Below are 12,590 nucleotides of genomic sequence, written 5' to 3'. Positions count from 1 at the left end.
AAAAGTTCAGCCCAGAGCATCAAAGTTTAGAAAGGAGAAGGAGCTGGTGCTGTTATACAACCTAGCAGGAAGTGCCTTCCATTTATCCTAGCCATACCGCTGTGGGTTAAACCACAGAGCCTAGGGCTTGCCAATCAGAAGGTCGGCGGTTTGAATCCCCGTGACGGGGTGGGCTCCCATTGTTCAGTGCCAGCTCCTGCCAACCTAGCAGTTCGAAAGTAAGTCAAAGTGCAAGTAGATAAATAGGTACTGCTCCAGCGGGAAGGTAAACGGCATTTCCGTGCGCTGCTCTGGTTTGCCAGAAGCGGCTTAGTCATGCTGGCCACATGACCCGGAAGCTGTATGCTGGCTCCCTCGGCCAATAAAGAGAGATGAGCGCCGCAACCCCAGAGTCGGCCACGACTGGACCTAATGGTTAGGGGTCCCTTTACCTTACCTCAAGAGTATGCTTGTACCACTAAAGGCTTGTAAGTGCACATGTGGGCTGTGGGGAGAAGGGTTAGGGTTCCAGTTTTTCTTTGCAACTTACCACCCCGAATCAGCTTCTCGCTTCTCCCCCCACCTTCCTACTCCTCTACCATTTTCTCTCTTACATCAGAAACCTGCTAGGAAACCCTCTTGAATAAACACAAATGCACTTGATCCTCTTAATGGCATTTCAGGAAAAGGAAGCATGCAACCACAGAAGCAATTCAGTTCCCTGGTAATGATTTTATCAGGGGGCCCAGGACATGATTTATCCAGCTTTGAGAGAACCTAAGATTGCAAGCCATCAGGAGAGAGAGATATACCCTGCAAACGTAAAAAAAAAATAAAAAAGGTAGCCATAGGGATTTATCAGACTTGCCCATCTCACAAAGTCATCCTGCTGTGAGTTTCTGTTCTGCTGCTCAGTCAGGCTTTCTGACTCCCAGCTGTTTCATAAAGTCGGCCACAAAAAATAAAATAAATGACTCTACCTCCCTAAGTTATACGGCCGAAATGAAGAAAAGGTGTGGATAGGGCATCTGTTTGTGGAAGACTCTGAGATCCATTCAGTTCTGGAACTTAAACTGCTGGGTGCACAATTCTTCCATTCTAAGTGTATGTACCGTATTTTTCGCTCTATTGGACGCAGTTTTTCCCCCTCCAAAAATTGAGGAGAAATGTGTGTGCGTCCTATGGAGCGAATGCAGGCTTCTGCCATAGCCGCGCGCAACCCCTCCGGCAGGGAGAGGCTCCACGGGCTATGGCTTCTTTAGCCCTGCGCAGCGTCTCCCGGCAAGGAGAGGCTGCACGGGGCTAAAGGGGAAGCCAAAGCAGCGAGCGGGATCCATCCCGCTCGCTGCCTTGCTTTCTTCCATAGCTGCGTGCAACCCCTCCACAAGGAGAGGCTGCACGGAGCTATGGATTCTTTAGCCCCGCGCAGCATCTCCTGGGAGGGGAAGCCAAAGCAGCGAGCGGGATCCATCCTGCCCCCTGCCTTGGCTTGCTCCATAGCTGCGCGCAACCCCTCCGCAAGGAGAGGCTGCACGGAGCTATGGATTCTTTAGCCCCACGCAGCCTCTCCCAGGAGGGAGAGGCTGCACGGGGCTAAGGGGGAAGCCAAAGCAGCGAGCGGGATCCATCCAATATTTTTTTCCTTGATTTCCCCCCCTAAAAACTGGGTGCGCCCTATGGTCCAGTGCGCCCTATGGTGCGAAAAATACGGTACTTCGCACCAAGCTCCAGGTATATCTTAATCTCAGGGATCTAGCAAAAAAGCAAAATCAGATTCTGCATGCCTGGAGTTTGTCCAGGGCAGCATCGGCCCACAAAGTCTGAAACAGCCCATTGGCTATGGATGGCCCACCAGCAGCCCAACAAATCTGTTTTTCCCAGTGCGCATAAGGAGAGAAACGCATTGGCCTGTGTCAAATAGTCCTGCCGGAAGGTAGTGAGTAGGAGGGTGAGAACAGTCCTGTGAAGCATGGTGTCATAAATTGTGTTACAAAGGCAAGCTGCCTTTCCCGTGGAGCAAAGTAGGACCTACAAGTTCACGGGAGTGATTCAGAGCGATAAGGCACACGATTCAGTATGATTATGTAGACCAGAGGCTCTTAAACCAGTTTGCCCGCTCAGGCGCATGAAGCCTAATGGCACTTTAACTAGATGCCACAGCAACAATGGGAGCTGGGGAGGGGGAGGATGAAGGGAATGCCTCTGAAATGCCAGTTTAAGAACGGTTTCAGTTTAAGAACGGACATCCGGAACGGATTAAGTTCGTAAACCGAGGTACCACTGTAGCAGGTACTGGGGAATGGCCTGAGTAAGTATATGTCAGCTTCCGGCATTCCTGTGGATATAACGTTTTGGATATAAAGGGCCTCGGTTCTGTATACCTGAAGTAGTGTCTCCACCCCCATTGTTCATCTCGAACACTGAGGTCCAGCTCCGAGGGCCTTCTGGCGGTTCCCTCACTGTGAGAAGTGAGGTTACAGGGAACCAGGCAGAGGGCCTTCTCGGTGGTGGCGCCCGCCCTGTGGAATGCCCTCCCATCAGATGTCAAGGAAAAAAGCAACTATCCTACTTTTAAAAGACAGCTGAAGGCAGCCCTGTATAGGGAAGTTTTTAATGTTTAATGCTGTATTGTGTTTTTAGTATTCGATTGCGAGCAGCCCAGAGTGGCTGGGGAAACCCAGGCAGATGGGTGGGGTATAAATACATTATTATTATTATTATTATTATTATTATTATTATTATTATTATTACAGTAGTACCTCGGGTTACATACACTTCAGGTTACATACGCTTCAGGTTACAGACTCTGCTAACCCAGAAATGTTACCTTGGGTTAAGAACTTTGCTTCAGGATGAGAACAGAAATCGTGGTCCGGTGGCACAGCGGCATGCAGGAGGCCCCATTAGCTAAAGTGGTGATTCAGGTTAAGTACGGACCTCCGGAACCAATTAAGTACTTAACCTGAGGTACCACTGTATTATTATTATTAGTAATCTTCTACCAGCTACTCGAGAGTCGGCACACCCCTGCTCCTCTCTTTGCACGGGCTACACGCCCCTTTTCGTACCGCAACACTGCCTCGACAAGCATGCTCCTGAAAGTGCATGTCAAACAAGCCTGGAATGAGCAATGTCGGAGGCGTTTACACCTGCCTCTCTCTTCTGAAGGTTTTAATTGCACATGGGAGATTAAGTTCTCAGGTCTTCACAGCAAACAGCTGCTATGTGACACCTCTGCTCTGTGTAAACAGCCAGAATCTCTTTTCGATGCTGCAGGCAGGAATGCCGCTCCTCCCAGCTAACATTCTGATTTTCGCTTATTTATTTAGCGCCTGCGAAGAAAAGACATGCTTGTGATTACTTTGTTCTGTGGCTGTGACTTGAGATGCTTTTCTGATTGGCAGCCACAATAAAGTGCGGTTGTGTGGAATGACACGTGGCTTTATCCCAGGACAACATCCATGGGAGACTCAAGACTTTCAGACATGATACTAACTCTGCCCCTTTGTCACCGGGGTCGAAGTAAGATTTTGTGCCAGTCTCTACTCCCGTCTGTCCAGGGAATTTCATTTCACTTTTTACTTATATAGTGCCTTTCTAGATTACTATACACAAGGCGGTTTACAGCAGGAAATACAGTCGTACCTTGGTTGTCGAACGCCCTGGAACTTGGATGTTTTGGCTCCCGAACGCCGCAAGCCCAGAAGTGATTGTTCTGGTCTGCGAACGTTCTTTTGGAACCCGAACGTCTGCTTCTGTGGCTTCTGATTGGCTGCAGGAGCTTCCAATGGAATATAATAGTACCCAGTAAAATTTTGTGTTGGAAAATAATAAACAGAAATTCACTCTTAACGATTACAACAATGGTAAGGGGAAGAGCACCATCTTCACCTTCACTTCAGCTAGCAAAATGTCTTCAGCCAGCCCTGCTGTTCATAGAACTAGAGACCAATCCTCAGTTTGTTTAATCTCTTTGTTAAGTTGTGGGCGAACATATCAGACGACACAGCGATTCTGCAAACAGCTCTTGTTTATTTCAGAGGCCAGAACAGAACTGAACTGAGGAGCTCAGTCAGCCTGCTTATATAGAGCTCCAGAACAATTGTAACTGTTGCAACTTTCTAAAACTATCCAATCACTGAATGTCACTTTCGATCCTTCATTTGCATAACAGTATCCCTCTGCTGGCCCAGGGTGAGAACTTCAGTACATAACACTCTTCATGGCTTCCCCCTGAAGAATCCTGGGAACTGATCTTTGTAAGGGGTGCTGGGAGTTGTTAGACCAATATTTCTCTCACAGCGCTACAATTTCTAGAGTGGTTTATCCATCAGTCCCCCTTCGAAGAGAACTCTTGAGAATTACAGCCCTGCAAGAGTGCTCCTAGCAACTCTGAACAACTTTTGCAAACTACAATTCCCAAGATCCTTTGGGAGATGCCATGGCTGTTTAAAGTGATGTGAAATTGCTTTAAATGTTTGAATCCACATACACACAATGTTAACCACAATCCATATTGATCCTGTAGCTTCTTGAGTTTTTTCCCTCAAACCAGCAGTGATGCTTTCAGTTGATGGCCAAGAGGGAGAAGCCTGAATTCTTGAACCACAGAAGTATTTATCATGCCGTTCTTCCCCCCCCCCCATTACTCAGAGACCCACAAATCATTGCCACTTAACCCGTGGACAGGAAAAGATCATATTTTCCACCCTGGCCTAGAAACAAGTGTCGCCATATTGGCAGACAAATCCTTCACTTAATGTCACTCTGTCACCTCTCACCTCGTAAGTCAGATGACACAATATAGTGCAATCGGCAGTGACCATTTAGATTGGCCAAAGTCAACCATCCCCTGCCCTACAACCAACTCACAGCCAAATCATTAATGGCAAGATAATATTAGAATATGGTTATGAAACCCTTGGCCTACAGGGAGAGGTTAGAGTGGCTTGTTTACTTCTGCCTGAAGTAAACTTTACTTTACTTACTTATTTGCCAGCCCAAATCAGCACATATCCAATCACGGAAACAAAGCAAAACTTACAGCTGCTTCGGTTGAGAATCAAGGAAATGGGAGAAAATGGGGGGGACGGGGGACGGACCACTTGAAAGCTTGTCCCATGCATTTCTCCTGATGTGTGATGGCTCCCACAAGTCATACATTCTAGAGGGTGACCATGTGCCCTACATTACAGAGGACAGGCCTCTTTTGGAAGGGCTGCCCAGTCTTAAGTCCAATTTTAAAATAAAGAACCCTACGAAAGGAGAGCAGGAGGGGCCTCAAAGTTGCCCATCAATGGTTATACCTGCAGCTGGACAACAGACCGAGCAGTTAGGTACCCAAAGGTCATCTGGACACACTCTTCCCTACTATGGCGAAATGCACTGTGTTTCTACTTAAATTACGACAATTATTTCTAAATCAGAAAAGGGAAATGATATGCAAATCCTGCCCCCTCTTTTTGGTAATGCATTTCTTCTTTCTTTTGGCGATATGCAAGTGCCGATCCAAGGGAAACCAGGCTTTCCGATTGTTGCTATTTATTTCAGGGTGGGATCCAAATTGTGTACCACCAAATTCAGGTTGTGCAATAATAGCTGATTTGAGAAGTCTTGCACAACAAAACCTAAAAGATCAGGCTTTTCTCAAGAAGGAAAGCGACAGGAAAACATGAGATAACTCTTGCTTTGGTGCAGCGTCGTCTAACCTCCCTGCAAACAATCTGTATGGATGCTTGTTAAATAGCCAACACTGTCTAATCTCCCTGCAAACGACTCAGGAAGAGTGCTCAGTAAACGGGTGCTGGAGAAGTGACCAGAGAGAGCAGAAAAACCTAATGAGGCGGCCACAGTATCTTTAAACCTCACTCTCGCATCCTGCACCCTCCTGTTTCATTTCTGGAAATGTGGTTTGCTTTTTAAGTTCAGAGCGGCTGCATTCAAAGCAGGAATCTCCTGCAGACAGAGGGAGTTTTGGCATTCTGCTTTCTTCAGCCAGAGCAGCCTCTTGGCACCTGACTTCAATCAGTCATAACAAGCACTTTTTTAAAGCATCCCCTCCCAACGTGCTCTGGTTCCCTTTAATGCGCAGTGACATCATGTAACTAATTAATCCCTGATCTTTCTAGCTACTAGGCTCCTCTCAGACAAGTCAGATATGCAATTACGCAAAGCTGCATCTTGGCAGGAGAGATCCAGCTGGAGAAGGGAATGTTGAGAGACACACGAGGCTGTCTAACGCGTAGACCCAACCAGCCCAGCATTCTGCAAGCACAGGAGTCCTGTTTGTATTTTTATTTAAAATCCCTCCCTGCAGAGGGGAAGGGTTGCGGAGAAGTCCAGTTGCACCAGGAAGTGATCTGACCATGGCACTTCTTTTGTTTCACTTTTACTTAGTGTCAGATCACCCACGTCACTAGAGGTGAACACCAGGTCTAAGGCAAGCCCATGACTATGAGTTGGGCCAAACTTATTCAGGGACAGCCCCATGGAGGCCATGCTTTCCACAAAGTCCCGAGCGGCCCCTTGTAAGGTCGTGTCGGCATAGATGTTAAAATCCCCTGGGACAACCAAACTAGCTGTCTCCAGGAGAACATCCGCCACGACCTGAAGCAGCTTGGGCAGGGAATCCTTGGTGCAGCGGGGAGGTCGGTACACCAAAAGGAATCCTGTACTGCCCCTATTGCCCAACTTCCAGAACATGCACTCAGAGAACTGGGTCTTCCCAGTAGGACACCTAATGCAAGCTAGTGACTTCCTAAAATTCACTGTACCCCCCCCCCTCCACACCCACATGACCGGGGTTGCTGTGCGTAAGAGAAACCTGGTGGACAAGCAGCAGCTAAGACAGGCCCATCTGCTTCACCCAACCAAGTCTCTGTTACACATGCCAGGTCAAATCCTCCATCCATGATCAAGTCATGGATGGCAGTGTTCTTCTGAATCATTGACCTAGCATTACACAGCAACACCTTCAGGTCATGTGGGTTTCCCTTGTTGATTCCAGTATCCATCCGGTCAAGACCAGACCCGGAGGCAGGGATAGTCTTCAAACAACGACTAAACCTGCCTCTTTGGTAATGACATGGTACACAAAGAAGGGCCTCTGATGATGGATGCTGAGTCTGGGTTGGTTTACATGGGGAGAATTTGCGTGAACGGGCTAGGTAGGGATCGGGAACCCCGAGCCCTCACAGAGCTACACTGTGTTTCCCGTGAAGAAGGATTGATGGTTAATCCAGTCTGAGAATTGGATAGCGATGGGAGGAGAAAGGAGGTCTCTTAAGAACTCTCATTGCCCCGAACAAACTACAGGTCCCAGGATTCTTCGTTAGGGAAGCCATGACTGTTTAAAGCAGTATCATAGTGCTTTAAAGGAATGTGCGAGCGTGGCCTTGATTTTCTCACCCTGGCTACCTCACCCCGAATTTCTGAAGCTGTGACAGAATCTTGACTAAACCCTGCCATTAATAACCCTGCCATTTTTATTGCAGCCATTCACTCTGCTGTCCGCCATATTTTACTCAAGTTTACCTCATTTTGGCTGGGATCCTATATACACCAGCAGCGGGGGTCGTGCGGCCTTCCAGCTCCCCTCAGCCCCAGCCAGCATGGCCTGCGGTCAGGAAAGGTGGGAGTTATGATTCAAGGACATCTGGAAAGCCACAGGTTCCCCACGGCTGCTCTACACACTTATCTGAAGGAAAAGCTCCATCTAATTCAATGGAGCTTTCTTTTGAGCAGGCATGCATAAGGAGGTCACACTGTTTCTTACTTTCCCCTCTTGTATAGCTAACTCAAATCTGTATAAATATGTTTCAAATTTTAGTTCCTACTAGGCAAGTTAAACCCTGTTGAAAATCAATTCATCACGTTAGGCAGGAATGAGAATATTGGTGATGCACCAGACAAACGAATCTGTTAGCTTTACTATAAAAAGCTTGCAGAACGAACAAGTTGGAGAGCTACTTTTGCCTGCCCCCTGCTGCTCACAGGGGGAAGTGCCACCAATCAGTGGCCCATTTTTTCCATCACTCTCCCCTGAAGATGATTAATGATGAAATGATATTTAATATAAAGCAGAGTCAGGCTATTTCTTTCCACTAAAGTTCCAAGAAGAAAATATACATTATGCAGTGTTTCTGAACTTTAAAAATATCTTTGTTATTTCACTGGTTATTTTTACTTTTAAATGCGCAATGGCTATTAATTTCTTTGGAAAGACATCTTTAAAGCAGTTGTTGCTCAAGTGCCTGAAAAGAGATCCTTCCTCGATTAGAGCTGTTATTGCTGGAAAGAACATCAGACCACATTCGAGTGCATTAACTGCTTTATGAATCAACTTGTTTCATTTAGCTGGCAGGGAGAAACATTCAGATGCAGAGAGATAGATCTTCTGAGAGAACGCGGATGTCAGAGTTATTAATTAAGACAGCAGGATCAAAGGAAGCAAACAGAGGGAGCACAGGAGTTTAAGCCTATTCTTCTCACTGACGCAAAGAGTATAACTTCACTGGCAACTGGCCTACCTTTCCTACTTAAAATTCATCACTTACATCCTGCCACGTGTCACTGAGGCAGGGAAGCTAGCATTCATGCCTTTGCACCCTCAAAGCTAGACTACTGCATGTGCCCCACATGGGACTGCCCTCTGTGACTGTTCCAAAGGCAGAGACTTGGCAGCCTGTCTCCTAGCATGGGTGACTTGCTCTTTCAAGTTACAATTCATGGTGCTAGTGTTAGCCTAAAAAGCCCTAAAATGCTTTGGCCCTGTGTGTGTTAGAAACTGCTGCAACCCTTATGCAGAGAGACGCATTTACCAGTACAGTGGTACCTCGGGTTAAGAACTTAATTCGTTCTTTTTTTATTTTTTTGCAAAAAAATTATTAGTTTTTACAATATCAATGACAAACAAAAACATAAAACAAACAAAACATAACAAACATAAATCATATCCTTATTGAAAATAACAGTTATTTACTTTGTAAAATGACTTCCTCGTTTCCCCTTAGTTGAATTTCATTGCATATCCTTATAACGATTTTCCAAATCCCAATTTTAATACCCTTTAAATTAAACATTAACATCTTTAAATCTTCTCCTTCTTGTATTAAACATATTATTTTATCAGTTAACATAGATACAATCCTAAGCCCTTTAAGTATCTGGACGCTATTTCCAGTTATTTTAGCTTAACAAATTTAACTAAATAATCATTAAATTTCTTCCATTCTCCGTGGTGTTCCTCCTCCTTCTGGTCGCGGACTCTTCCGGTTAGATCGGCCGATCTAGCTGAAGAACTTAATTCGTTCTGGAGGTCCGTTCTTAACCTGAAGCTGTTCTTAACCTGAAGCACCACTTTAGCTAATGGGGCCTCCTGCTGCCGCCGCCGCCGGGGCACAATTTCTGTTCTCATCCTGAAGCAAAGTTCTTAACCCAAGGTACTATTTCTGGGTTAGCGGAGTCTGTAACCTGAAGCGTCTGTAACCCAAAGTACCACTGTAAAATCACAGTACTGTACAGTGTTTAAAAATAAATGAAAACCACAAGTAAGAAAGTTAAAGCACAACTTGCTTCAAAGGACTGCTGAAAAAGAAAGGTCTTTGTCAACAGAGAGGAAGCCTCAGCTCTGCAGGGAGCGCCACAGAATTGGGCCGCCACTACTGCTTGTATGGCTCTTGTCGGAGACAATCTGTGCTTGTCCCCAAACCCAATAGCAGCATTTTGCACACCCCACAGAGCTTCCCCAACAGGCCCAAGGGTAGCGGCCCCACACAGAGCTGCAGATCACATCAATCTGATGTGCCTGGTGAGGTTAAGTCAACGCATGCTAAGCAACACGCAAGCCACAATCTTCTCTCTGGTTTTTATATAGCCTCCCAGAATATGTGTTGTTAATACTGAGGCCTGTGTTCTCTACTCATTATTGCATAGCACCATCTACAGTCATGTCTGTGCTGCAAACAAGCCAAAGGAAAGACAGACTTGTGAAGTAACGAGGCATACATACATACATGCAAACACACACACACACACACACACACACACACACACAGGGAGGACTTTTTTGTGACAGTACTCTTCTTTTGCTGCTGGTCAGGCAGCCATTTTGTGCTGGCTCCCGTGACATTTTTATCAGCGTATGTGTTCCAGCACCTCTCTTTTTTTTATCAAAACAGCAGCATACATGCATTTATTCTGGCCTATAGTTGCCTGGCAGCATCTTAAAAAGCAGAGACATCACCTTGCCAATAAAGGTCCGGATAGTTAAAGCTATGGTTTTCCCAGTAGTGTTGTGTGGAAGGGAGAGCTGGACCATAAAGAGGGCTGATCACCGAAGAATTGATGCTTTTGAATTCTGATGCTGGAGGAGACCCTTGAGAGTCCCATGGACTGCAAGAAGATCAAACCTCTCCATTCTGAAGAAAATCAGCCCTGAGTGCTCACTGGAAGGACAGATCCTGAAGCTGAGGCTCCAGTACTTTGGCCACCTCCTGAGAAGAGAAGACTCCCTGGAAAAGACCCTGATGTTGGGAAAGATGGAGGGCACAAGGAGAAGGGGATGACAGAGGACGAGATGGTTGGATAGTGTTCTCGAAGCTACCAGCATGAGTTTAACCAAACTGCAGGAGGCAGTGGAAGACAGGGGTGCCTGGTCCATGGGGTCACGAAGAGTCGGACATGACTAAACGACTAAACAGCAACAGCAACACAGTTGCCTGGCCCTAAGGAACTACAGCAGGGATCGCCGACCCAGCACTCAAGGGTGCCATGGCACCTGCAAACACCTTCCTAGGGCACCAACAAACTATGTTTGGGACTAATCAAAGAGGCAAAAATCTCCAGGAGCCATAATTCCCAGCTTTCATTTGAAAACAAAAAAAGTTTCTAGCATTTCTGGAATCTTGTGAAGTGAAACATACGTATACTGTATACCATTCCTCTCCCAATTTTTTTTTTTGAGAAATTAGCCAGCTCCACTCTCTCCATGCCCCTCTCCGCCCCCCCCCCAGCCCAGCCCTGTGCCTGAAAAATTCCTGCAGATGCCCATATATGTGAAAGAGGGAGATGTGGACTTTTGAGAAAGTTTTGAATTTGTTATCTGTGTGTATGTGTGGTTTGTGAGATGCACCTGGACTGAGAAAGACAAAGAGATGTATATTCGAAGTGTGTGAGAGAGAGTGTATGTGGGGATGCATGCATGCACGTGTCTAGTGTGGTCGCTTTGTATATTTTCTGTGGTACTGGATATTGTTCCCTGTTGTTATTAAGCTGCAACAGCATCGCTGTGTGTTCATGTGAGAAGGAAATGGGGGCACCTCAGCAATGATTTATATTTTATTTCCTATTTATTTGTCACTCAGCCCAGCCTTCATGTGTCATGATACCAATTCAGGTGCGTCGTATCCCATTACCTGCCTTTGAAGACAGAATGGCCACTACCGGTAGAGGTATTTAGAAACACAAGCAGCCCTGCTTTAGCCCTGCAGTTCTCACCATCGCTTTCCATGGGCTGGTCTTGGCAAAATCTCTCTTGGCTTCAGACCTAGAGACAATGAATAGGAAAGGCTCTCCAGCAGCATCACCACAGACTTCATAATAATTTAATAATTTTCTTATTTATACCCCGCCCATCTTCCACTAAACTCAGCCTGCCAACTTCCATGGGTTTCATCACGCACGTGCACAACCCCTTTTCACCTTTTACGCGTCACGTGCAAGCATATGCAAACACCATTTCTCCGTGGCCACATTCGAAACCTCTTGTTCATGAACAAGCAGCAGTCAACATCCATGAAGGTCACCAGTGGGGCCTCATTTGCTCCCCCCATTCATCCACATTCATGTCCCCAGATTCAGTCCACAAATATCCACCAGTTGTTCCTATTGACCGGCTTTTCTGAAGGTGAACTGGAACCCGCTTGCATATCCACAGGCACCACTTTGCTGCGGGCATTGCACCAGGGAGAGCTCCACCAGCTTCCACCCACCAACATCTGCCCAGCTTCCATAAGTTCCACCACTAGACTTCAGCCAGCTTCCGACCATAGCAATCCCTCCACACAAGGGACTCCACTCATCTATAGTCCAACCCGCTGCAATACAGGAATATTATTATTATTATTATTATTTGAATTTATACACCGCCCTATACCCGGAGTTCACGGGTCTCGAACTTACGACCCTCACATTAAAGAGTCTCACGCTCTGCCGCCTGCGCCATCCACAACCCGCACTCCGACTTCTCGCCCCACGAGTCGCCTAGCCGGCTACCTGACGAAGAAAACCGTCGGGAACCGGAAGTTTTGTTTGCGAACCATTACGACCGCGAGCTCTTTGGCCGGCGCCGCTCCCCCGCTCTCCCTCCTTCCCCCCCCCCTCCCTCCCTCAGGAGCCCGGCGCGCGGCCGGAACTTTCGAGCGCCGCTTCCTGGAGGCGCGGGGGAAGCGTGTCCCCGTTGCACGATGCGGAAGTGAGCCGCGGCTGGCGGCGGGGTTCCATCCGGGTCCGGATAGGGAAACGATGTGGGGGGCTGGAGGGGGCCGGGGCTAGGATCCTTCCCCGTTCCTGGCGGCGGGTGGGGAGAGGAAGAGCCTTCCGGGGGCTGGTCC

The 12,590-nt window shown here is 47.1% G+C and overlaps 2 long non-coding RNA genes across 2 annotated transcripts; both read right to left on the bottom strand.

Moving 5' to 3' along the window:
- Positions 1 to 3,103: 3,103 nt before the first annotated feature.
- On the bottom strand, positions 3,104 to 3,947 carry LOC309345209. Its single transcript, XR_014158096.1, has 2 exons — positions 3,625 to 3,947; positions 3,104 to 3,311 (listed from the first exon to the last, which is right to left on the bottom strand). It is a non-coding gene; the product is annotated as an uncharacterized lncRNA (long non-coding RNA).
- A 407-nt stretch (positions 3,948 to 4,354) lies between these two features.
- On the bottom strand, positions 4,355 to 12,240 carry LOC309345206. Its single transcript, XR_014158093.1, has 3 exons — positions 12,184 to 12,240; positions 11,394 to 11,524; positions 4,355 to 5,624 (listed from the first exon to the last, which is right to left on the bottom strand). It is a non-coding gene; the product is annotated as an uncharacterized lncRNA (long non-coding RNA).
- Positions 12,241 to 12,590: the final 350 nt, after the last annotated feature.

Source organism: Podarcis erhardii, assembly GCF_964252035.2.
Source record: "Podarcis erhardii genome assembly, chromosome: 6".
Classification (NCBI taxonomy): Eukaryota; Metazoa; Chordata; class Lepidosauria; order Squamata; family Lacertidae; genus Podarcis; species Podarcis erhardii.
The sequence above is the reverse complement of the archived record's forward strand: the minus strand, read 5'-3'. Positions and strand labels throughout refer to the sequence as shown.